At 34.6% G+C, this 27,099-nt stretch overlaps 1 protein-coding gene and 1 pseudogene across 1 annotated transcript in view; both read right to left on the bottom strand.

Annotated features, from left to right (window-relative positions):
• Positions 1-27,099, bottom strand: part of EDIL3 (EGF like and discoidin domains 3) — a 579,426-nt gene that overhangs the window by 447,972 nt on the left and 104,355 nt on the right.
• LOC110222811 (large ribosomal subunit protein uL24 pseudogene) lies at positions 9,520-9,988 on the bottom strand (annotated as a pseudogene).

The following is a 27,099-nucleotide window of genomic DNA, read 5'->3' as shown; positions in this document are numbered from 1 at the left end:
TTTCAGTACTGAATGGATTATATACAGTAGTTGAAATAGTATTTAAGAAGATGAAGTCAGAAAGAGCTGGCAGAGGGACGTTGCTAAATAGAGAAGAAATTTATTATAGAAGCAATACAATTTTAAGGCATTCAGTGGTCAATTTTCTAGATATTTCAAGCAGAGTGAAACTCCAAAAGAATTGAAAAGATTATAGATGATTTAACTGACTCCTTCTTCACCTAATTCCTCCCTCACCCTCCCCAGGTGATTGATAAGGCGTTAGCAACTTTTGGCTCATAGGTCTCCTTTCTCATTTCTATACAATCTTTATGAGAAGGACACATTTTCGAGGAAACACTTCATGAATGTATGAGAAGGGAATAGGCAGGATTTAGAGGATGATTTTCTACTTAAGATCTCATCTTTGGGTACACACTTGATGGAGGGCTGTAAAGAATATAAGACCTCGCTGTGCTTGCTGACTGTTGAATATAAAAAGAGCATACGGCTCCATGCAGCAAAAATGTGGCCTTATTGACTCTCCAAGAAGGATTTACCCATTGTTAATTGATTAATAGAACCAGAAAGTTACACTTGTTTAAGTGATGATCAATGTCAAATGATCAATGCCAAATGAATGTAGAAATACGCTCAATAAAGACATTTGCCATCATCATGGATGATTCTGCTCTAAATTCAAATGTAAGAGAGATTCCCTTAAATGAGTTTCTTTAGATTTTCTTTCTGAAATTGATGTTGTTCTAGCTGTATCAAGTCTTAAAACACTACAGGTCCTCCTCAGTGGGACCCCAGCCACTCAAAAGAGATCAGCCTAGTGGGAAGAAATCATCCAACAACAACTACACCCACCATCACCACCACCACCACCAAATAAGAATAACTAATGGGAAACCCATTGAAGTTGTCTATTTTTATGCTTACATTGAACAGGTCCTACAGATATTTAAAGATCTAAAGCCAGAACTGAAAAGGAGAAGAAAAAGTTTAATTACATTTGGTTAATTTCACAAAATTTTAAATAATTATAAGCTCCTTAACTCACAAAAAAACTTTTTAACATCAAGTAATATTTTCTCAGTCATATTTTCATTTCTCATATTGTCAAGAGAAACATTCATAATTGAAATTTAAATACTATCTTTTGTTTTCACACCAATTATTTCTAAATATCCTCCTCCATCATCCAGTGAACTTTTTTCTTTTTTTTCTTTTTAAAATGTTTGTTATTGATCTTTATTATTCTTTTAAAAAAATTGAGTTCCAAATTATCTTTCTCCTTCCTTTCTTCCCCTCATTCCCAGAGAAGGCAAGCAATATGATATCAATTATGAATATCAATAGGATCAATGATCCTATATCAATATAAATTGATATCAATATGGTATCAATTATACATGTGAAATCAAGCAAAACATTTCCATATTAGCATATCATGAAAAGGAAGAAAAAAATTGAGAAAACTATACTTCAATTTGCACTGAGCTTATCAATTCTTTCTCTAGAAGTGGGTAGTATTTTTCATCATGAGTTTTTGGAACTGTTGGATCACTGTATTAATCAGAGTAGCTAAGTCTTTCACAGCTGATCATCATTACAATATTACCATTACTGTGTACACTGATCCACTGGTTCAGCTCACTTCATTTTGAATCAGTTCATATAAGACTTCCACGTATTTTCCTGAAATCATCTTGTTTGTCATTTCTTAGAGCCCACTAGAATTCCATCAGAATCATATGCTACAACTTGTTCAACCATTCTCTAATTTATGGTCATCACCTCAATTTCCAATTCTTTTCCATGACAAGGAGTTGCTCTAAATATTTTTGTATATGTAGGTGCTTTTCTCTTTTCTTTGATCTCTTTGGGTTACAGACTGAGTAGCTGTATTGCTTGTTCAAAGTGCATGCAATTTTATACCCTTTCAGGTCTAGTTCCAAATTGTTCCTCAGAATGTTTGGACCAGTTTACAACTCTACCAATATTCCATTAATGTACCTATTTTCCCTCATCTCTTCCAGCATTTGTCATTCCTGATAGGTGTGAGGTGGTACTCCAGAACTATTTTAATTTGTGTTTCTCTAATAGTGATTTAGAGCATTTCCCCCCATATAACCATAGATAGCTTTGATTTCTTCTTCTGAAAACTCCCTCTTCCTATTCCTTGACAACTCATCAATTAGGGAATGGTTATTATTTTTGTTAATTTGACTCAGTTCCCTACATACTTGAGAAAAGAAGCACTTAGATAAAGTTGCTGGGTTTTTTTGATATTACATTATTTTCTAGGGTGCTCTTAACCAAGAAGAAAAAAAAAGCAAAATCAGCTGATACAATCACCTCAAGTGATGGAGTATTGAACATTCACACACACACACACACACACACACACACATCCTTCTTTTCTACAAGTAAAGGCATTAACACCATGTTGCTATCTAGATGAAAATTTTGCAACATGATTATTTCCAAAGAATCAGAATTGTGGTTGACCCTCAGTACAATGGAAAGACATATGATGAGTAAAAATTAGATGGAATATGTTACCAGTAATCCACAAGAAGTATCATAAAATACAACATTAGGACACATATTTGGAAAATGATTGGTTAAGACAAGGAATAACTGATAGAAAGCCTGGATGTTATACTGTTATCTGTGAAGTATTAAACACACACACACACACACACACACACACGCACACAAATAAAAACTCTTCATTTTTCTGTTACAAATCTGAAAGGTACTAGACAAGAGTCTCAAGATGCAGCATGAATGCTTCAAAACTTAATGGCTTCTGGGGAAGGAAGTACTTAATGATACCATGAACTCATCAAAGTATCAAAGCATGAGGAAACAGCACTACCCAGTACAGTCACAGTATTATATAATTTAAAGCAGAGGTATGCAAGCATGTGGCTGCATGTAGCCCACAACACTCTTGAGTGCAGCTCAAACCAAATGAATGTGTAATTTGGAAATATTTTAAAAATAAATAAAATAACAATAAAAAATAGATAATTATGATAATTTGTGGCTTTCTCAGGCAATACGCAGTCCATGGAGATTCATACATATGGTTTAGGGGCCCTTGTTTCTATCTGAATTTAATACCTGCACTTTAGGGAATGCTTCAGTATGTCCTTTGATGCTTAAAGGCACCCATTTGTCAATTTAGGAAACTGTAGCTTATGTGTTGTTATTTTCACAAGGTACATGGTGATGCAATTTAATGTCCTTAAGGACAGGAATCATTTCAATTTTGTCTGTTTCCATAGTGCTTAGCATAGTTCTGGTACCTAGAAGGTACTTATTAAATGTTTGTTGTTAACCCCAACTGACTCACCAAAAAAAAAAAATCTTGTGGGGCAGCTAGGTGGTACAGTGGATATAGCTGTGGCCTTGGAGTCAGGAGGACCTGAGCTAAAATCTGGCCTCCGACACTTGACATTTACTGGCTGTGTGACCCTGGGCAAGTCACTTAACTCTGATTGCCTCACCAAAAAGGAAAAAAAAAAGTTTGTTGGCTGATTAATTAGTTGACTGATTGATTGTTTGATGGTTGCACAGTAAATCAGTGACAAGAATCCGGGAATCATGAAATTTTAGATGTAAAAGGTATTTTAGTGATCATCCAAATCAGTTGCTTCATTCAAAAGATAAATAAATCAAACCACTAAAAAGTGGAATAAAGCAAATTAAGGCTACTTGGCATTTTCACCTCACAAACTTTAGATTGGCAAAGAAGACAATGGAAGAAAATGACAAATGCTGGAGAAGTGGTAAGAAAATTGGTACATTAATGCACTATCGGTGGAGTTGTGAATTTTTCTAGCCATCCTGGAAAGGAATTTGGCTTTGAACCAAAAAAGATATCAAACTCTAAATACACTTTGTCACTTAAACACTATTAGAAGGTCTTAACCCCATAAAAGTGAAAGGGAAAAAAAGGGCACATAAGTATAAAAAATGTTTATAGTGACTCTTTCAATAATGGGGGAAAAGAAAGGAAAAGAAAGTGGATATCTACCTGTTGGGGAATGACTAAACAAATTACGGCCTATCAATATGATAGAATTTTGTTGTGCCATAAGAAATGGCAAAATGGAGAGTTTCATAGGTATATTCCCTATGAAGTGATAAACAGCAAAATAAGCAGTACCAGGAAAACACTGTATGTAATCATAACAACAAGGCAACTTTGAAAGATTTTAGAATTATGATCGATTCAATAAAAAAAAAAACACGATTTCAGATGAAAGAAGATGAAAAGGATTTTATCTAGTTCCTGCTAAAGTAGTAAAAGACTTAAAATGCAAAATGAAACGTATATGTATGTGTGTATGTGTGTGTATATACACAAAAATATATATATATATATATATATATATATACACAAATATATATATATAGTCAAAACAAATTTCTACATTGGCTATGTAAAATTATGTATCTATATTATATGTATATACATACATACATGTACACATATATATTTTCATAATCTATATTTGTGTATATATTTTTACATAGCCAATGTGTAAATTTATTTTGTTTGATGTATATTTATTATGAGGATTTTTCTCTTTTTTACTGTTCAATGGAAAGAAATGGGAAGGAGAGAAAATAAATATTAATTGGAAAATAATAAAATTAAATTTGGGGAAAAGAGAAAGATGAGAAAACTTAGAATCAGAGAGATTGTGATCTTCCTAAGGCCACCCAGTGTGACCATAGCAGAACTGGGGCAAGAGTCATGTATCCTAACTTCTAGTTCAAGCTTCTTTTCCCTTTATCCTCTAGATCACCTTTTCTAGCTCCTATAATCTTTCTAAGTCTCAGACCTGTTAGGCAAAACAAGGAAGCCCATAGCTGTAATGATTCCAGGTGAATACTGTAAGAAGATAGACCAGAATCATCCCAGGACTAGAATGAGGGGAGGATTCCAGATCTTGATGACCCTATATTTCATTCATAACCCAGTAGACTTTTTTTCACCTCTTTGCTACCATTGCTCCATTTATTGGTGCAGATTATAGGACAATAGAATTAGAGGTAGAAGCCACCTTCAATTCAATTCTTTCAGTTCACAAATTGGGCTCAAAAGAGATGAAACAACTTGGCCAATGTCACACAAGTAGTAAGTAACAGAGCTGGAATTCAAACTCTAGTCCTGTGACTCTATAGATCATGTCTCTTCACCTCTCTGGAACTTAGCTTCATCATCTGTAAAATTCAAGAATTAGAGTAGTAGGAGACACACTTTCAACTCTAGATCTATGTTCTTATAACCTCCTATCCTATTACTCCACATCCATCATTCTTCCTACTACACCACAAGGCTGACATTCTTAAGAGGGAAAACAACCTTTCCTAGATGGACTTTATTTCTTCTAGGGGAAAGAAAAAATGGATATCTGTGCCCGTGTTATTATCCTTGGAGAGATAGCAATACTATGAAAGACTAAGGATTTTGGTGATCTATTAAGTATTCTTTTGGTTAAAACATGGATGAAATGATTCAATCCTAAGACCAATTAAAATACATTTCAGAGACTTCTGATGCCCTGTAGTGTCAATTAATTTAGGGAAGTGTCAGCTCAGGTAAGAACTTCTGATTGAAATACAATAAAATCTTGCACTTCAATATTTTTTTTCCTTCACCCCCCCCCAGTGATTATGTTGGCATAGTCTATTAAAACCATCAGTATAACTACTCTAAGGAGGCTGGACTGATCAGGGAAAACAGGACAGTCCAAGATTCTGTGACTCTGCAGTTTTTTTCCCCAGACACATCTAAATGCAACTGTGCACAGCATAATCCATGAGCAGTGTTATACCTGCCTCTTTCCTGGCTGGTACTCCCCTGTTTTACATTAGGGCAGGTATGTTTAATTTGAATCTAACTATGTTTTATTATTCTGCCTCCCATTTATGGCAGACGCGGGCAAATTAAGCTGATGCCGATTTGCCTTTTGGCAGTAGCATGAAGCAATTACTTTCCCCAGGGGCAAGAAATCATTGCCTGCTATATTTAACTTACTGTTTGCCTACTCTCTCCACCTACTCTCCATGCTTTGGAGATGACTGTGATTAGCCTGCCTAGATTCAGTGTTTCCTTCAGACATATCACTAGCCTTCTCCCCATTTTCAACAGACTATTGCATTCATAGTGACTATGATAACTTGCCTTATATTTATTTTTTTTTAAATTAACAGTCATTGACCTGCAGATCTTAATATTGCTATGTAGATGCTACATACCTGACTCTATAGAATGATTTTAAGTATCACAAAAGAAAACTCCAAAGATTTGGTTGTTGGACTTGAGCCCAAATCCAGTGTTCAGCTTCTACATATTACAAACACATATACTCCAAATGAATGGAATGATGATCATACATTTGGGTATAGTTTAGAAAAAAGCTTCTTTACAAGTATGTAGCACAACTATAATTTTCCCTATTTATAGCTCAAGAAATGGAATCTTAAGGTGCTTTAGAAACTAATCTCAGAGCTGCCCAAGGTTATACAAGTAATGTCTGAATCAGGCTTCCAATTTAGGTCTCCTGACTTCAGGTCCAGTGTTCTTTTCACTGTGCCACAGTATTGCTTGTCTGTCACATGGGAGTAAATTGTTCCCTCCTCACTTTTCTTGGCTGTAAAAATTGACAGCTGAATTCTCCCAACTGGATGAATGTGTGAAAAAAATATTAAATATTTACTACGTGTAAAACACTGTGTTAAATGCTGTGGATAAAGTAAGGCAAGACAGTCCATATTCTCAAGGAGCTAATTATAATTCTAATTCTAATAGAGACAACACATACAGGTTTCACCTGTTAAATCAGATGGAAAGGCCTAGTCATCTCTATGATGAAGTAGCAAAACATATGAAAATACATCTTCTTGTCTGTCATTTCCATTTATAAAATTATATCTATTTCTATTGTTGGACAAATTAAAAATACCAAACACTTCAGCAACAAGAGCTTTTTCTCCCCTTCTCCCTTCCCCTACCCTGTCTCTATGCATGTTTGATTGCTGTGGCTGCTGGAGAGGTAAGGTTGATAGTCTCTGCAGAGACAGTTGACAGGTGACATCTCCAAAAGGATTGTTCCCCTAGATCATTGCTGCCAACTTTTAAATCTCATATGAACCTTTACAGAACTTTCATACTTAGCTTAATGCTACTTTAGTTGCTAAAACTAAATTCCCCTAAATTTTATTGAAAGCCTAGTATGTATGTGAAGGGTACTATGGTTAGCACTGAGGGCAAAAAACCCCACAAAAATAAGATCATTCCTGTCCTCAAGTAGTTTACATTATATTCAAATATAGATCCGTAAGATTTATTATTATTGTCATCCACATACCTCTAATGGAAGGAGGGGAGCCATATGAGATTCCTGGCCCTTATGTATGTTAGCCATGCCTACCTATGTGTATCTACTATGTACTGAATTCAAAATATTATCTAATGTAAATTTTCTCACTGCATGTAATGGGGTTGAGATCTTTAGTACCTTTCCTCTGAGGTTCTGTAAGTATTTAACATAAATAACTTCATTTAATTTACTTTATAATCAAATGGTGCAGTAACTTAGAATTATATACATAATAGACATTTAATATTGGGTATTAAATTGAATGAAGTAGAATTCAAAAAGATGTCAAAATATTCATATGGGGAAGCAAATGGAACATTAAAATGATTTCCCCATAATAACTGAGTGATGATATGTCAATTAAATCACTCATTTGAGTCATAAGACCGTGGGATTATAGATTAAAAATTGAAAGGAACTTCAGAACTCACCAGGTCCAACCTACACACTTTATAGATGAGGAAACCAAGGCCCAGAGAGGTTAAATAATTTGCCCAAATTCCTATAGGTGGTTAGGTCATTGAGAGGCAGAGCTCAGATATTACCCTACATACTCTGGCTCCAAATCCAGTATTCTTTCCATTCCACTGCAGATGCCAAAAAAACTTTAGGTGCCAAATGCCAATTCTACTGATTACTACCTATGTGTTCATGGGCATGTCTCTAACTTCTCCAAGTCCTACTTTCTTTAGCTATGGAATGAAGGGCTTAAATTAGATAATCAGATCATAGATTTGGATTTGGAAGCAGCTTTCAAGATCATTGAATTCAAACCTCTAATTTTTCAAGTCAGGAAACTGAATCTCATTTAAATAACTTGCTTGGTGTCACAAAGATAGTGAGTGCCTCAAATAGAATTTGAACCCACTTTTTCCAGATTCCAAGTCCATTTGTCTTTTTCCACTCCCTAATAATCTAAGATTCTCTCCAGCTCTAAATCCTGTGACATCCTATCACATATCTAGTGCACTGTGCTTTAGACTAAGTTGTACACTAGCACATTCATTTAAAATGAGACAAAAAAAGAGCAAAAGAATGCCTTCATTGGTTAAAATCAAAATTTGAACTACCCTGTAAACAATGCACTTCACTAAACAAGCAAACTCTAACACACAAGTAAGCAATAACTCTATTTAAGATGAGATAAAGTTCATGAAAATTTGCATACTCAAATTAGCAAAACTCACTGAAAATGTTAGCACCCTTATGACTTACTGCCTATGAAATTACGCAGAACAAAATAAATGTCACTTTTTGAATCAACAATATGCCTCTCAATTTACATTTGTTCCTCTTGAGAGGCCATTTACATTGAAATAGTAAAATTTGATTTGTTACATGCTCTACTCATTTTTGATGCACAGACTGATTTTAAGGGATAATCTCAAAAAACAAAACTTATGGATATGCTATTGGTTCTGATCTATTTAGATGTAATTTATTATTATAAATAATATTAACAATATTTCATTTTGTTCATATTTTTCAAAATACATCCCAGTTGCAATTAGAAGGATAAAAGGATGCATAAGAAGACCCATGTTTCAATACATATGACTTTATTCTAAATTATACATTCAATATTAAATAATTGGATGTCTTTTCTGGAATACTCTGTCTAATTATCCCATTCTGCATCTAGAGGGATCCACAATATGTATCCAGGATAGGAATAAACAGACAAACAGATAACTATATCTTCAAATTCTCAATCCAAATCTCGACCATGTTGATTTAATCAGAAATTCTCTCATCTGCTAGCCTGTTTTCTTTCTTACTACTGCCTAATGAATTCTCATAAGAAATTCTCAAAAAGAGCTTAGAAAACTATCAGAAGAGGGAACAATACAGCAGTGGCAGTTTACCCCCCAGAGAATAGCAGAAACCATTAGGACTGATTACTAAACATGCACTGCTATGTAAGATTCATATCCCTGGGCACATAGGCCCAAAATGGTATATGGGAAGACTAGCATCAAATTATTCAGAGCCATTGGGCATAGGGGGCTGAGAAGTTGACATGTTAATATGTGTTATGGTATTAGTGGACATAAAACAAATGACACAATCCAAATCCAGCCAGTCAAATTATCAACCAATTATAAATCACTTATTTTTTTTTGTTCATTCTAAAAATTTAATTACAGCCATGTAATTTTTTACTCTTGCATTTTCTCAATAGTTTCTTCCTTATATCTGCCCTTTTCCTTTCCTACTTGGCGAGATTTGGCTTTTTGCTCAAGGACCTTTTTGAGATCTTTGTCCAGTTTTAGCCTTGTGATAACCACCTTGCTGGGATGAATGCCCACATGGACAGTTGTACCATTAGCTTTCTCCCGCTGCACATGCTCAATGTAGATCACATATTTCTTTCTGTAAACCTGAACTACCTCACCAATTTGCTGTCCTTTGTAGTGTCCTCGAACAACCTGGACTTCATCTTTTCGAATGGGCATGGAGCGGACATTGTACTTCTGTCTCAACTCCTTAGAAAGAGGAGGACATAATTTTCCTACATATGTGGGAAGGGGCATTTAAATGCCTCTTGTGGTTCTTGCTTTGGTTAGAGGTCACAAAGGGATTGAACTTCATTTTGACCTCAGAACCTCTATGGAAGAGAAGAGCTATAAAACACTTATTAAGTATGCTTCATGTGCCAGGTATTGTGCTAGATGATCAGGATACAAATAAAACAATTAAAAAATTCCTGACTCTTAAGGAGCCTACATCATATCAGGGGGTACAACATGGCCATATAAACAAATAGGTGGAGAATAAATACAAAATAAATACAAGGTAATTAAAGTGGTACCAATAATTTAAAATATCTTTCAAGTACTAAGAACCTATTTTTTTTCTGAATTGAATTGCTGAATTTAGAGCTCAACTCAAACCACCTCCTCCAGCAAATATTCCATCACGCCTACCAAAGTAAAAATTACTATCAAAGTAGTTTGCTCTTTGTAGTTTCTTGATGATTGTAGAATTGAATTAAAGTCTCCTATTTTAATGATCTTCTTCCTTCCACCTTACATTTCTTTTATAATGGTTTAATGCACTTATATAATGTGTACTGTAGTAATCTGTGTTGGTTGATATCATCCTATTACACTGTAAACTCCATGAGGTCAAGGGCCATGTTTCATTTAAACTTCACAAGCACAAATTGTAGTGCTTTGCATATATTTGGCGTTTAGTAAATATTATAATCGCAACAGTGGCTCATAAGTAAGGTAACAGTGGGTCAAAAAAAATACAGGATTTAAAATCAGAAATCCTTGGATCAAAAATTGCCTCTGCTATTTGCTTTCTGAGTAACCATTGAAAATTCACTTAATGTCTCTGGGCTTCAGTTTTCTCATTTGTAAAATGAAAGAGGTGCAATATTAGATGATTTCTAAAGTCTTTTCAATTCTTAATCTTATGATCTATGAAGTATCAGACTCTAGATCTATGCTTCTTTCATGCCTTGCACTAAAATTTAAAAAAACAAAAACAAAAATTCTCATTGTTTTCTTCTTCCAAGAAGCAGGTTTGTACCTGGACAATAGTGTGTGTATGTCTTTCTTTTTTTTTTTTTAAATCAATGCCTGGCTTGTTCTCAGTAATCATCACCTTTGCTGAATCTAAAATTAAAGTGAAGAAATTCCTGTAGGTGGAATATTTGGCTTCTCTCCCCAAAATGTCGTTATCTTCTTTTCCATGACCCAAAATGAAATAAAATGATCCTTGGAATAATTAGTAAAGGAAAACAATAACAACAAGACCTGGTCAAAATAGATTTATGTGTAAAACCCTTCAAATATTTAATGAGCAACTAATACTTATATTATACAAACCATTTCCCAAAATTGTGAAATAGACATATTACCAAATTATTTTACATGAAACACATGTGGTCCTTATACCTAAAAGACAGTGGGACAAAACAGAGAAAAAAATTCTAAGTCAATATCTCTAATCAATATCATGTAAACAATTAAATAAATCCTAGGAACAATAATATTTAAGTATTCAAATGGATCTTCTCTCTTGTTGATCCAAGAGTTCTCATCAATGATGCAGAGGAAAAAAAATGAGGAATGAGGGGAGAATAGCACTTCCACAACACAAATTATATTATAAATTAATAATCATCAATACTTTTTGGTACTGGTTGAAAAAAAAAGATAGAAATAGATCAAATAAATAAACAAATCAAACTCAATAACTGTATTCAATGAACATGAGAACATAAACTACTCAGCAAAGGCTTCTATTTGAGAGGAACTATTAGGAAAAGCAGAAAGAAGCAGGTCAAAAATAAATTTAAGCCAGAATTTTACACCATGTACCACAACAGTCCCAAGTGAGCATCAGACTTAAATGTAAAAGTAGCATATTTAAAAAATAGAAAAAAAAGGTGGCATTTTTCACAACTATAACTCCATGCCCATTGGTAGAATTTTTAAACAAAGGATAGAAGAGATAGCACATTAATTTTCAAATGCGTGAAATAGAAAAGAGTTCATACAAATCAAATAAATGAATCTAGAACTAGGTGAGAACTAGGAAAAATCAAGTATCTGAGGCTGGATCTGAACTCAAGTCCTCCTAACTACAGGGCCAGTGCTGTCTCCACTGCACCATCTGGTGGCTGCATGGATATCTTTCAAAATGGTCTAATATCCAAGTTACACTTAAATACATTTCATCTCAATTTAGGAGTTCCCTCCAATGGTGCAGATCATAATCACTCTTATGTCTATCCATCGTCTCTGACTTTTGTCCATGCCTCCCTAAAAGTTCATCACTGGCAGTCTATTCAACATGCCAGAGGCCTCCTTTAATTATTACAGACATTTGAAGTTCACTGATGGAGTATTCTATTCATATGTTTGTCATCCTTTACTTTTGCTATATGGTCAATCCATCTTCCCTTTCTGTCATACAAAGGATTTGTATAATGAAATCTTTATTCCTGTTCTTTTTTAGAGGTTTTCATTGGTTATTTGTTACAATCTGCCCATAACCAGATGTGAATTTTCATTACCATGGAGATGAGCATCTAAGATATAGAGAATTAAAGAATCAAATTTGGAACTATTCCATAATGTATAAATGGCCAAAGGATACAGGCCATTTTCAAAAGAAGAATTCTAAACTCTTAACAACCATGTGAAAGATTGTTTAAAATCACCAATTTAAAGAGAAATTTAAGTTGAAACAACTTAGAGGATTTACCTTCCCCCAAGAAAATTCACAGAAATGACAAAAGACAGAGATAGCCAACCCTGGAAGGATTAACAAACCAACATTATTGGTTAAACTGTGAATCCATCCAACCAACCAAGAAAACATTTTGAAAATATAGTTAAATAAAGTGAATAAAATTTCCTATTAGCTGACACAGCTAGGTGGCATAGTGCATAAAGACCTGTATTTGTAGTCAGGAAGATTTGCATTCAAATCTTACTTCAGATTATTAATAGATGTGTGACCTTGGGCACATAGCTTAAACTCTGTGCCTCAGTTTCTTCATCAGTAAAGTAACAAAGTTAATGAATTTTAAAGTCCTTTCAAGCTCTGAATGTATGACCTATGATCCTTTGACTGAGCAATTCTACTGACCGACATGTGTCTCAAGGAAATCAAAGACAGAAAGGTTCCAGTATGCCAACATATTCATAACAGTACTTTTTCAAATACTCAAATAAGAGGTTAAAACAAAGTAGTCACTCCTTGATCTGGGAATACCTGAAGAAATTACTGAACATGAGTGCAATTCAGTACTACTGGATCATAATAAATGATGAATTTAAAGATGTAAGAGAAATATGGGAGGATATATGAATTGATGCAAAAAGAAACCAGCATAGGTATAAAAACAACATATACAATGACTATAGCAACATAAACAAAAAGAACAATGACACGAAAATGAATGTTGTAAAATTATAATGACCAAATGAGAAACTCATTGCCTTTCATTAACTCAAGACATGGGAAAATTATAGGTATAAGAATCTGGCTATTCCACCAGGCTCAATATATATGTCAAATAGCTTTGCTGAAATCCTTTTCCTTTTTATCTAACTTTTTTTTTTAGTAAAGGAAAGTTTGTATCATAGTGGAGGTACATAGGAACATTCTAAGCTCTAAATATCATATAAAACAAAAAGCATGAAAACACAACAAAAATGAATCATTGTTCAAATTTATTTAAGTTTTCATTATCTTTAGCTGAATCTTAAAATTAAAATGAAAAGATTTCCGGATAGAGAATTAATTCCTCTTGCCAAGATGTTACTAACTTCTTGTCCATAACACAGCACCATGTCCATCTGTTGTTTCCCTGTAATCTCTGACTACAAATTTCAGCAGCACTATTTGATAACTTGGTATGCCTAGTTGCCACATACTTAGACCTCTGCCTATATACAAAATCCAAATTAGCCTTATTATAGCCTCATATCCCTTCATAGCTATATGAAGCCTTTTTAGTTAAGATTTTAGCTAATGAGAAATATGTTTTCTTTGCAATTTCATTGTTAAGGACTCCTTGCTCCCTATAAAATTTCATTTGAAGTTGTGCTTTTAAGGTACAAATTAATGGTGTTGTGAAGAGCATAATCATAATATTAAAATATGATGTTTTAACCATCCATAAAGAATGAAAATTAACTTATTGAGTTAATGATCATGTTTTTCATCTGAAATATATCGTAGAAGGTATAAAAGTCCCATTATCTCTGAAAATACTGCAATTATTATTTTTGTGGATCAATTAAAACCATAGTTGGATTGGCTAATGATCTAGAATATTGATTCATACCTGTGTGCCTAGAACTCCTGAAGTTTGAGGAGTTATTTTAACTGGTATATCAGTGAATTTTAAGCACTTGCTATTTTGATATTTTAGCTTTAAATATATATATATATACATACACACACACACACACACACCTACATATACATATACACACATATACACATATACATATATACATGTATACACACATATATGAAGTGTGACTCGGTATGATAAATAAGCAAACATATATCCTGTGCAAGGGATAAATAAGATATTCCACAGGTATATACATGACTCATTTCCATAATTGTTTTGGTGATTAATAAAATATAAATTCACGTGAAAGAATGAAGAATTAATGGCAGCAGTTTGCTGTCATATATTTTCTCATTCAATTTAAAATAATATGTAATATTATAATATAATATAATATATAAATAATATTATTTGGATGTCAAGGACAGTTTTTATTTAAAATAAGGTTTTTCATTTTTTTTAAGTTAGGAATCATTGTGAGAAAACAATAGTAAAGAAGTTAGTTGATTATAGTCCCTTTGGAAGCTACAATTAACTTTAAACAGGGAAATAATTTGAGGATTGGTACATTGAAGCCTTGTCTCTCTTCTGAGATCCTTTTATGCATCAATAACAACAGTCTTTTACACATTTCAAACTGGGTGTTTCATAGGCATTACAAATTCAACATGTCTAAAACAGAATACTTTATCTTTTCTCAAACCTTCCTCTAAAATCCCCTATTCCATTTGAGGTCACCACTATCCTTCTATTCATCTAGGTTCTCAGTCTTGAATCTCATCAGTCTGTCTCACCATTCTTTTCTCATAGCATTATTGCTCTGTCTCTTCAATATCTTTCAGATCTATCTCCTCTCAACACTTTGTCAGAAAAAAATAGATAGATAGATATAGACGTACATATATCCTCTTTTTTATCTCATTTAAAGTCCTTCACAAAATGGAACCAACCTATATTTCCATACTGGTTTCACAAAACTTCTATACCACATGTTCTTAAATTTTATTCTCTGTACCTTACATTCTATATACTACCTGAACCTCTATAACATTGTCCAGGCTCTCCCTCTCCTCATGTCTGCCCAAGGTTCTGCTCATATTCTGCCTTCTACTTGAAACCTTTCCTTAGTCCCTCAATTATTAGCACTCCTTTCTGAAATAATTTGCACAGAGAGTAGAGTGTTGTAGTTATTTAATAAATGCTTTTTGTTTGATAAATTATTTACTTTGTTTATAGTGACAATAATGGGGCATAGTGAATGGATAGGTAATCTTGGAATCACAAAGACTTGGGAATAAGAAGGGCCTTTGAAACATGTTGGATGTGGGATGGGAAGCATGTTATTTAATTTTTCAGTGCTCCAACTAACTCTAGGGATTTGAATTGCAGAATTTCCTTCTTAACTGGGGTTTCTTTAATTGACAATTCCCTCACAGGTCACTTCCCTCCCCCATACAACTTTTAAAATATTTCCTAATCTACCTTCTTGCTTCTATCATAACTCCATCAATTTCTCACCTGTGAGATCACCATAATAACTTAATTGTTTTGGTATTTTAAAGAGTTTTGCTTAATTTGCTTAATTACCTAAGTTAATACAAATGTTTGAAAAATGTTTGTTATCTGATGGACATCACATAGAGCTTGTCAGTAAGTAGGTATATTTAGGACAGAAACTCCAAATGACCAGTAAGCCTGTGTCAAACTGTAGGAAGAGAACAACCTGGACTGTGTTTTTTAAAACTGTATGATATTTTTAATGACACCAAGCTTCTCTCTGAAATAAAGATTTAATTTTTGTCTCTCCTATTTCCCATTTCAATCTTAGTGTCATGCTACTTTCAATTATTAAAAAAAAATCTTTCTGTCTACCTAGTTTTTTCAGATGCCTCAAACTTCAGAAACAAGAAAAGCTCTTAATTTTAACTGCTACACTACCTATTAGATACATTGTGGATTAAACAAAAACTTTTTTTCTGAGTAATTAATCACTTTATTATTAATGTTAGCATTTTAACAAAAGAGGTCAGTGGCACTCTCAAATGCCAAAGACCTAAACACAAACTTTCAATCAATATTTTGTCTTCAGGCATCAATTAATTTTTCACAAAACATATATATCTTCATATCATTTAGTCTTGGTATAATAGAAAACATACACACACACACACACACACACACACACACACACACACACACCCCAACAAAATAAAAGTTATAATCAGGTTAATCAGCTTTAGGCTCAACCTCTGACATTTGTAAACATTCATTCATTTCTCTAATCCTCACTTTCTTCACTTGAAATGTGGGGGCAATAATATTTGGACCCTATACATCACAGGTTTAATGTGATAAAAATGCTTTGAAAATGACAAAAACATCATAAAATGTTAGCTCTTTGACATCAGTCCAAATAAATCAGGCTAAAAAGCAGTACCATGTTTCCTGCCACTAACATTTTAATAATTAGAAGAAAACCTATACAACACTATGAAAATTGGCAGCCCTCAGAGACTCTGAAGAATATAATTTAACAATTGTCCAAATGAATATATATTTATGTGTATGTATATATATATGTGTGTGTTTGTGTATATATATATACATATATATATACATACATACATATATATATATATACATAAACACACATTTAGGTGTATTGTGTGAGTATATATGTATATATATATGCATGTATGTACATATACATGCATAATCTAAAACAAAATGATTGGCTACATAAAATAAAATTTATCTACATACACATACATATAAACATACATACATATATATGTGTGTTTGTGTGTGCATGTGTGTGTGTGTGTGTGTATGTGTGTATCCCAAACATTCTTGTTCAATTTGACATGAGGATGGTGATGGTGTGGCATAACTTTTATGACCATATAAGGCTATAGCACATAATTGCTATGATAGAGCTATTGTTAAGCCTTTTTTTCTACTCTAGGAGTAACCTAACTAGATCCAGCCACTGATGCATTCTCCCATGTGGTCATTGTTATGTAGGAAGTAAAGTATTGAAAAATTGTTTCCTTTATAATTCAGCTACCCACCACCCAAAGTTACAAATGGGCAGAATCAAAATTGTTGTCCCCAAGAATCATTTCCCAATCTCAGCTTAGTCATTTTAGTTGACTGCTACTATGACAACTAATTAGTTGTAGTGTTATAATAATAGCATTTATATAATACTTTAAGGTTTGCGAAGTACTTTACAAAAATTAATTTCATCTTCCCTCTAAACACTCTTTTGAAGTAGGAGCTATTATAACCCAGTTTTACAGATGAGGAAACTGAGGCAGACAGAAGTTCAGTGAATGATTTAGAGTCACATTGCCAATAAGTATCTAAGGCCAGAGATGAACTTATGACTTCCTTATTCACTTTTGCTCTCCATTTTAAGCATAGCTACAACTAAGATTATGAGCAGGATGATTAAATTAGTCAGTCACCCAAAGACATAACAAGCTCACTCATGCCGTTTATACTAAGGAACTATGCCCCCCTATGCACCATTTAACTACTCTGTAGCAATTTAAAATCTTCAAAGTGCTTTGCCTATCCTATCTTGTTTGTCCTTACAACAACCCTGGTTCTACTTATTAAAACCCTCATTTCTACTCATGAACAATATTAGCTATAAGCCTGGAAGGCACCTGAGATGTTATCTGTCCTCATCAGTTTACAGAAGAGGTGATTGACGCACAGAAAGGATAAGGCACTTGCTCACAGTCAGGCAGAGAGCAAACATCAGAGTTAAAATTTGACACAGGTCTACTTTTACAATGAATACTCTTTCTGCTATGCATTGTATTCCAGCTCTGAAGACCCTGAGAAAATAATGCAGCAACAAAGCATGTCAATATAGGTAATGAAATATATAATGTTATAGTAGGAAAAGTATTAGTGTAAAGGTGTTGGACTAGAAGATCTTTGAGGTCCTTTTCCATTCTAAGTCTATGATCAAATACTGTAAATAAAGAAATGGATATATGGACATACAAATGGATATATATATGTGTGTGTGTGTGTGTGTGTGTGTGTGTATGTATATATACACATATGTATTCCTGCCTTTTTGCCATTCATTAAACTAATCATTTGAACTCTTAGTCATGGTCTTGGAAGCCAATCCTATATTTGAAAGTACCCTAGTTATTTCTGAATTTATTGAAAGAATATTACTGCTCCAAAAATGGGAACACATCCTATATACTGTTTTGAATCATTAAAAATCATATTTGTATACCATATATTTTATAATCATATAAGATTCTTTCCCAGAAAATTGCAGGGATTTGGATTACAGCAAAGGACACCCTGAAAGACAGAATTCAGCTGCTGTACATAAATAATGCAGCATATCATGTAGACAAAACTTAGTTCATCAATCCCTGTCATGGAAGAGAGGAATGCAGACTCTGGCAGTAGAAGAACAATCAGGTGATAACAAAGAATTCTGAACTCATTGTAAGGTGTGACCAAAGCCTTTTCATAACCTCTCCAAATATATCACTCTTTTATAGATCATTTATTTCACCATTCCAAATGTGACATTCATCAGCTATGTTAAAAAAAGAAGAAGAAGAAAAAGAAGCAGCAGCAATTCCAGGGCAACTGTTACCTTTGCTCTTATCAAGGAAGGTCAACTAGGTAGGGAAGCACTAAATTTGTCACTTAACTATTATTTGCAGGTATTAACATTTTTTGTTAATTACTGAAACCATCAACATTTCTAATGCTATTTGCCTGGACTTCTGTTTGAATTGAGAATTCTGCCCAAAATTCATTATTCAAAGTCAGCACTAGGATAAAGCTGTCTCAATTTGGCTTATATAAAAAGCAAGAAAAAGTTTTCTCTATCTTTTAAGCATAGCTACAACTAAAATTATAAGCAGGATCGTTAAAATAGCCAGTCACCAAAAGACATAAGAAGCTCACTCATGCCATTTATACCAAGGAACTATGGCCCCTGAGTGTAACTGTACAATTCTACCCATCTGTCATCTCCATGCCTAAAATATCAACTGCCACATAGCAATAGCAGCATTGCAATCATATATGAAAGTCAGATGTTCGACTTGATTTTTCTTTCTATTTTCAAGAGAAATGTTTTCATCCTCAACTTCTAGAGGCAGTATTTTGACAAGAAAATACCACTTTCTGATTCAGCTTGTGGATTGTCTAATGCCAGATAAACTTCAAACCTTCAGAATTCAAATATCTCTTCTTTTTTTTTTTCTGCAGTCAAAACAGTGGCAAGGCCCAGAAACATAAATCATGTGGAGAGGGCACACCTCTGTAGAGATGCTAACTGATAAACATGAAAACAAATGATCTCTTTAATTCTTTTAACAAACACCATAAACTGTTGCTCAGACTTAATAGCTAGATGGCTGATTTGTTTTCCTAATGCAATGGAGTTTCTGACAAGGAAAGACAGCTGAGCAATTAACTCAGTAGTATTCATAAATGATGAGAGTTTTAGGCACCTTCTTCGTTTTTGCTGGATTCACACTGTTGCTGTTTTAATATTGCCATTTGCATCTTTATGGGCAAGAACCTGATGGGAAAGGGGATGTGTGGATATGGTACAAATCTCTCCATGAATCTCAGTTACCCCAGTGGAATTTGGATGCACAACATGAGCAGCCTGAAAAGTAAATAAGCCAGGGAAGACTTAAGAAATGGGACTCAGTATTGTCTACTGACCTATCCAGAGGAAGATTTAACCTGGAGGAAGAAGCTATTAAATACAAAAGCTCTCATAGAAAGAGAAATAGGTGGCTCATTGCTAGGGAATGAGCTCACTTCCATGAGTTCAGTGCTCCCAATCACATCAATATTCCCAAGTTTTGTCTTTTTGTTTGTTCTCTCCCTAGGCCAGATCACCCACAGGTGTGACAGTAAATATTAGAGTATGAGAACTAGCAGGAATAAAGCTCCAGGCCAGAAAAACAATACACTATGTGGGTGAAAATACTGAAGTCTGTGATTATTGCAGAGGAATCCATCTTTATTGTGCCAGTTTCCAAGGGGATAAACTAGCTCTGCAATAGAGTAATTTAGATAGTCTTGGACAAGAATCAGTTTAGTTGTAAGGATATAAGGTCTCATAATGCACCTGGTAGCCTATGGGGAGTTGGGAGGTCTACCTTTCTAGCATCTTTTCAACTTCCATCTGGTAAAAGAATATAAAAATTCATTACAGGTGATCTGGTGCTGAAGTAGAAAGAAGTCTTGGGGAATGCTAACAAAGACAATAGCCATGCTTACTGGGAAAATTTAACCTCTCCTGGCCTTAATATCTAATGTGTAAAATTTGAGAGTTGCACTAGATGACCCATAAGATTCTTTGTAGCTCTAAATCTGTGATCTGATGACCCTATGTTCAAGAGTCAGAGGCCCCGGTTTTAAATACAGGCTCAGGAATTTACTACCTGTTTGGCCACTGGCAAGTCACTTAACCTTTCTAGGCCTCCTCATTTCCTTCATCTTTAAAATTGTCTTTGCATTGCCAGGTAAGAGATTTTCTAGTTCTAATTTCTAAATCTCATAAAAATTATTTTTTTGGGGAGATTGCAGGTACACATGTCACACACACAGTGAGATGCAGTCACTATTGGTTGGTTTTGCTTATTTTTTTTCCATTTCTTAGAAGAAAGAGTTTATGGGGGAGGGGTTCATTATATGCAAAGTTGACTACAATGCAAAACTATAATACATCAATGAAACATCTACATTTTTTTAAACCGGTTGTACCTTCCATTAAGAGTTAAAGAGAAGTTGGAATCTAGACAGAGTGGGGGTTTGGGGAGGAGAACTGGCCAGAAAATATAGGTTAGTAAGGATAACAATCCTTAAGGATCAATAGCATATATCATGAAGGGAGAAGGAGTCCTGCCCCTTTGTTTTGGTAAGAACATGAAAGAAAGGTCTTTTGAAGGTAGGAGGGAAGTATTTGTTATAGGATAATAGGTTTAGAGCTAGAACAGCTCTTAAAGACCATGTCGTCTAACCCCATCATTTTATAAATAAGGAAACACTCTGAGAAGTTAAGGAACTTTTCCAGGGCCACACCAATAACTGTAAGAAGAAGGTTTTGAATTCAGGCCTTCCTAATTCTAAGGCCAGTACTTTTTGGGTTAGGTAGGATGATAAATATTTTCATTATTGAGAATAAAAAGTTAAGGAGGAATTCTAATTTTTTTTGTTCCTCTTTCCCTTTGGGCTTGGGTCTTCTCTTTCTTCCTCAGCTGTTGTTACTTCCATGGCATGGGTAGTAGAATGATCCTCAGGATCACAGCTGTGGCCAAGCAAGCACTGAACTCAGTACTTGTATCTGAGTGTTAATTTCTGTCTACATGGCTCTTCGGGGTTCATCTGTGAGATGAACTGCAGTTGTATGGGCCATCACAGTTTGCCCATAGCTTCTCCTTAAAACTCTAGAAAAGAGATTCTTAACTTTTTTTTTTGGTATTATTGATCCCTTCTGGTAAAGTGTATGGACCCTTTCACAGAACAATATTTTTAAGTCCATGAAATCAAATACCTGGGATTGCAAAGAAAACTAAAAATATTGAAAGTTATTTTTTTAAAGAGTTCATGGATCCCAGGTTAAGTACCCCTGTTGTATAGAGAGAAACATTGGTAGTGTAACCTTATTTTAGAGAAGTATGGCCACCAGGGCCTAGTGAGTCCTGATTAAGAAGAATGGGACAATCAGCCACAAAGAGGCTAAGTTATTAAGCAAGAAAGATGAAGCTCCTACATTTGAACTCGGGAAGATGCAAAGTGTACATTTCAATAGCAAGGTGGTCTGGAAGAGTTACAGATAGGTCCTCCATAAAGGGAACTTGCTGGATGCTTAATGCAATATTCTGGAAGCAGTAAAATAGAAACAGGTGGGAATAAAGAGTGACATCTCTTTTGCAGCCTCTGCTCAGTTAGGAGGAATTTCACAAGAAAAACATCAAATTGTTTGTTTATTCAGCATGAAATCTCATATTCTCTAGAGGGGAAATGTACGGCTTTTCTGATCTATGTGATAACTCCCTTTGAAATAATTCAACTTTTTTTAGCTCCAAAACAATGTACACTTTGAGAGACATATGTCACCACTTCAGAAACTGGAAGCAAGTTGCATTGTTCTGTAGTCGAGATTGCCATTAACAGCATTTAAGTTGCTGTCAAAATGTCAAATCATATTCTGCATATTTTGCATATGCTGATTCAAAGAACCATTTCATGACTACTCCTCCCAAGACCCTCTCCTAGGCCTTTTCTTTTTGATTTATACTATCTCACTTGATAATCTCATCAACTCCCCTGGTTTCAATTACTATTTCTGTGCTGATGATTCTCAGATCTAGCCATAATCTCTCTCCCACTTACACTTCACCAACTACCTCTTTGACATCTCAAACTGTAAGTCGAACAGGCATCTCAAACTCAACATGTATAAAATAGAACTCATTATCACCCCCCCACACACACACACACTCCAAACTTCCTTATTACCTTATTACTGTCAAGGATACCACCATCTTCCCAGTCACCTAAGGTCACAACTTTGATGTCATCCTTGATGCCTCACTTTCCCCTCCTTTATATTCAATTCATGGTCAAATCTTACTGTCTGTACCTTCACTACATCTCTCCTACACATCCCATGAACCAGAATCCTAGTATAGATCATCAATGCCTCTCACCTAGACTATAGCAAAAGCCATGGTCTCACTGCTTTATGTCTCTCCTTACTCAAACCAGTCCCTACTCAGTTGCCAAAGTGATTTTTCTGAAGCAAAGACATGAGTATGCTGACCTTGGCTTAATACACTCTATTGTCTCCCTGTTACCTGCATTAGGAAATGTAAATTCCTGACTGATTTTAAAGCTCTTTGTAATTTGTGCCTTTCCTAATTTTCTAATCCTCTTACACTTTGCTCTCCCACATGCATTTTATGATCCAGTAAAGCCCACCTACTTGTAGTTCTAACCTAATTCTCCACTTCACATTTCTTATCTCCCCCCATTAAAATGGACACTAAACATTTTAAAGGCAGAAATTATCATTATTATTATTATTATTATTATTATTATTATTATTATTAAATTATTAGTATGTCTCTCTTTGTATCCTATTGTTTAGGGCAGTACTTGGCACATAGTACTTGCTTAATAAATGCTTATTGACTGACTTATTGACATACATCTGGATAGTCTAATTTGATATAGTCAGACTACATTGCCTATGATTAAATAATCTATTATGCAGACTTTGTTATTCTGAATTCAGATTTGTCCTCATCTCCTCTCCCCTTCAGCCTAAAATACAAATAATTTCACTGAAATGGAAAAAGGAAAAGAAAATTTGAGTGTCCAGCACTATAATCCAAAACAAGGCATACTCTTGAATTAATTTCATAGAATTAAGCAACCAGAAAGAGTCTTTTGTTATCATTTCCATCCCCAAACTGGACTATGCCCAAACCATCTGTGGCAGATAGCGTCAACCCTGTTTTTAAAGGTAGGTGGCATTAGGCATAGGCATTAATCTTGTTTATGGTTTCCAAGTGAATTGACAGTCTTATAAGGTGACTGCTCTCCTATAACAGAGGACAGCTTACAATGTCATCTGTTCTTCTAGCCAACTAAATTAGAATTCTGTGCTGCCTGGCAGGCATACATCTAGGAGCACATGTTCAGTTAGTCTGAAGGAAGCAAAGGGTAGAGACAGTTGTAACTCTATGTGCATCCTAAGGGTGAACCCGTAGCAATAAATAGGACATCTGTTCTTAAAATCTGTGGTTTGTTGATCTGGTCTAGAAGTAAGGAATCCCAGAGGCAGCTCAATAAAGGAAAGGAATATTAAATTATTTCCAATAGCCTTATCTCTCTTCCTCTCCCACCATGAACTTGAGACAGTAGTTTACCAGGATGTCATCTACCTACATGCAAATATTAGTGTCCAAAGCCTGTTTTTGGGGGTCAAGGGAGAATTACTACTTGACAGGCACTTTGCTAATTATTATCTCATTTGATCCTTGAAACAACCCTGGGAGGCAAATACTATCATAATCCTCATTTCACATATGGGAAAACTGAGGCAGGCAGGGATTAAGTGACTTGCCTAGGCTTTTGAAGCTAGTAAGTGTCTGAGGTCACATTTGAACTCAGGTTTTTCTGACTCCAGGCCCAGTACTCTATCCATTGAGCTGCTTCCAGAGCTGTCAAGTGCCAACGAGTACACAGAGACAGATATGCTAATCACCAGGGGAAATGGTATTGAAAAGAAAGTAAGCAAGTAAATATCTGATGTTCCCTTAGGTCATAGAGAAGCTGTTGAAAATACTCCATCAGTTCTCCTAATGATAAAGCGTAATTCATGCAGGCAGACCTGATTTAGGCTGGGTGCTCAAATCATAAGATTATTATGAAAAATAGCACCAAATAACCCTAAATTAACTGATATTATTTTAGAGCACTCTTCCTCTATGAGCAAATATGGGATTTTTGGCATGAACTTCTCTGCCATTCATTTCATCACAAAAAGCAACTTTTAGATTTCTGGTGTTTTTTTTTTTAATCTATCTACACTACCACATGCCATTCTCATTGGTCAAACAATTTTGATCTTATTTCTTTTTTTCTCATTTTGGAATCTGGACCTTTCTGCATTGGGTCTCACGATTAGTATTTATGTAGTAGAAAGTAAAGGCAGTGAAACACATATCTTGCCAATAACAACACCAAAAAAAAAGAAAATATTCAAGATTTCCAGCCCAGACTATTCTCACTGAATACTGTTTACCCATTCAGTCATTCATTTATTCATTCTCTAAATATTTATGCACAAAATATTATGCTAAATAATCAGTGTGTGTGATACAAAGAAGAGACACAGTCCTAGTTCCACTGACTTACTAGTGATCCAAACCCTTGTGTCTTTATAGAGTGAGAGAAAAGAAGAAACTATTCTTGCCTGGACCATCATCTCTGTTATGAAGATGACTTTATTTCTACAAGATATGGACTTAAAATGACTTCATGGCTGTCGCTATAGATAAAGCAATGACTTAATTTTTTCATGTTAGAAAAACTAGCAATGACATTCAGGGCTTCCAGCTGAAAATCTTACTGTTTCTATCACCACATCTCTCAATTTCTCTTCATTCATGTGGCCACCACAATATTTACAACACTCATTGCCTTTTATATAGAAGATTACTATAGCCTCCTAATTTATCTGCCTCAAATTTCTTCTCCTCTCCAATGCGTCCTCCATAGAGCTCCATAAGTGATTTTCATTAAATGCTAGTCTTATTGCTTCCTTAATAAATCCAGAACCTCCCCATTATCCTTAGGATCAAATATCAACTCCTCTCTTTGGCACATAATACTCAACACAGCTTAGTTCTATCCTACTTTTTTAGCCCTCTTACCTATTACTCTCTTCCATTCCATGGATAGTCCATCCATTTGGGCCTTCTTAACTATCCTTCATACATGACATCTTATCTTTTGTCCCCATATCTTTGCATTGAGGGACATTCATCCCTGGAATGCACTCACTTCTCACGTCTGCCTCTTGGAATCCATGTTTCTCAACTTACATGCTATGATCTATGTGAAATCTTTTCCATTCCCTCCAGATAGACAAGATTAGCTATTAGCTAATATTAACATAACGCTTACTATGTGCCAGGCACTGTGCCAGTATGTTATAATCATTACCTCCTTTGATTCTCACAACAACCCTATAAAGTAGGTACTATTATTATATTAATTTTACAAATGAGGAAACAGAGGCAGATAGAGGGAAAGTGACTTGTCCAGGGTCACACAGTGAGGAAGTACCTGAGGCCAGATTTGAACTCAGGATTTCCTGACTCCAGGCTCAGTGTTCTATACACTGTGCCTGCTAGCAGCTAGTGCCTTCCTGGCCAATGTTACTCATTATCTGATTTGTATGTATTTTCATGTCTACTTTTAATTGCATGTGATGTATCCCTTTTCTTAGGCTCCTCAGGAAAAGGTACTTTTTGTCTTTATTTCCTCAATACTTAGCACAGTGCCTGGCAAATAGAAGATGCCTAATAAATATGTCCTTGGTTTATTTATTGACCAAAAGGCACAGAGACATAAAGTTACTTCTCCCAAGTTACACAGCTAACTAAATGGGATATCCTATTCTACTTCTATTAGTCCATAAAGAGAGAAAGTCACAAGACCCATGATACGATGAGATTCAATAGGATTTCATTTTAGTCTAATGTGCATCATAACTTGCTATTATCAAAAGTCTGGATTTGTCAACTGCGCCTTCTCATCAATGGCCCTTTGGACTTCTGAGAAAGAGATCAGAGATGTCTGTGTAAACAAACTCTTAACAAGCATAGGATCAATAATACGTAACTGGAAATTGAAAACCATGGAAAACAAATTTAATTGGAAATACAAGGTCAACTAAATAGTTGATAAAACTTTCATGTTAAATGAAAGTACCTCTTTTTAAAGCTTATCTGTTACACTTCTATATTTTGGGCAGCACATCAGGAAAATTTTCACACTTAGATATAGTATCTCATCATTAAACTTAGGATGCCTTAACTATTACAATAATGAACTCCACAGATGTTTTAATTTCACTTAGAAGCAGAATAGACTATAAAGAACCATGATATTTCTATTCCCAGTGAATTGATTTAGTGGTTAGTATCCAAATAAGATTTGCAGTCTACAGATACTTTTAGTTTTAATCCTAAATCATTCCCAAACTTGTTAGGGACAATAATCTACTAGAGGAGCTCAAATAGGTGATAAAATCTGCATTTATTATTCATTGGTAATAAATATGAG

This window comes from Phascolarctos cinereus, unplaced genomic scaffold (assembly GCF_003287225.1).
Source record: "Phascolarctos cinereus isolate Bilbo 61053 unplaced genomic scaffold, phaCin_HiC Scaffold_4;HRSCAF=312, whole genome shotgun sequence".
Classification (NCBI taxonomy): Eukaryota; Metazoa; Chordata; class Mammalia; order Diprotodontia; family Phascolarctidae; genus Phascolarctos; species Phascolarctos cinereus.
Note: the sequence above shows the minus strand (reverse complement) of the source record. Positions and strands in the feature narration are given on the sequence as shown.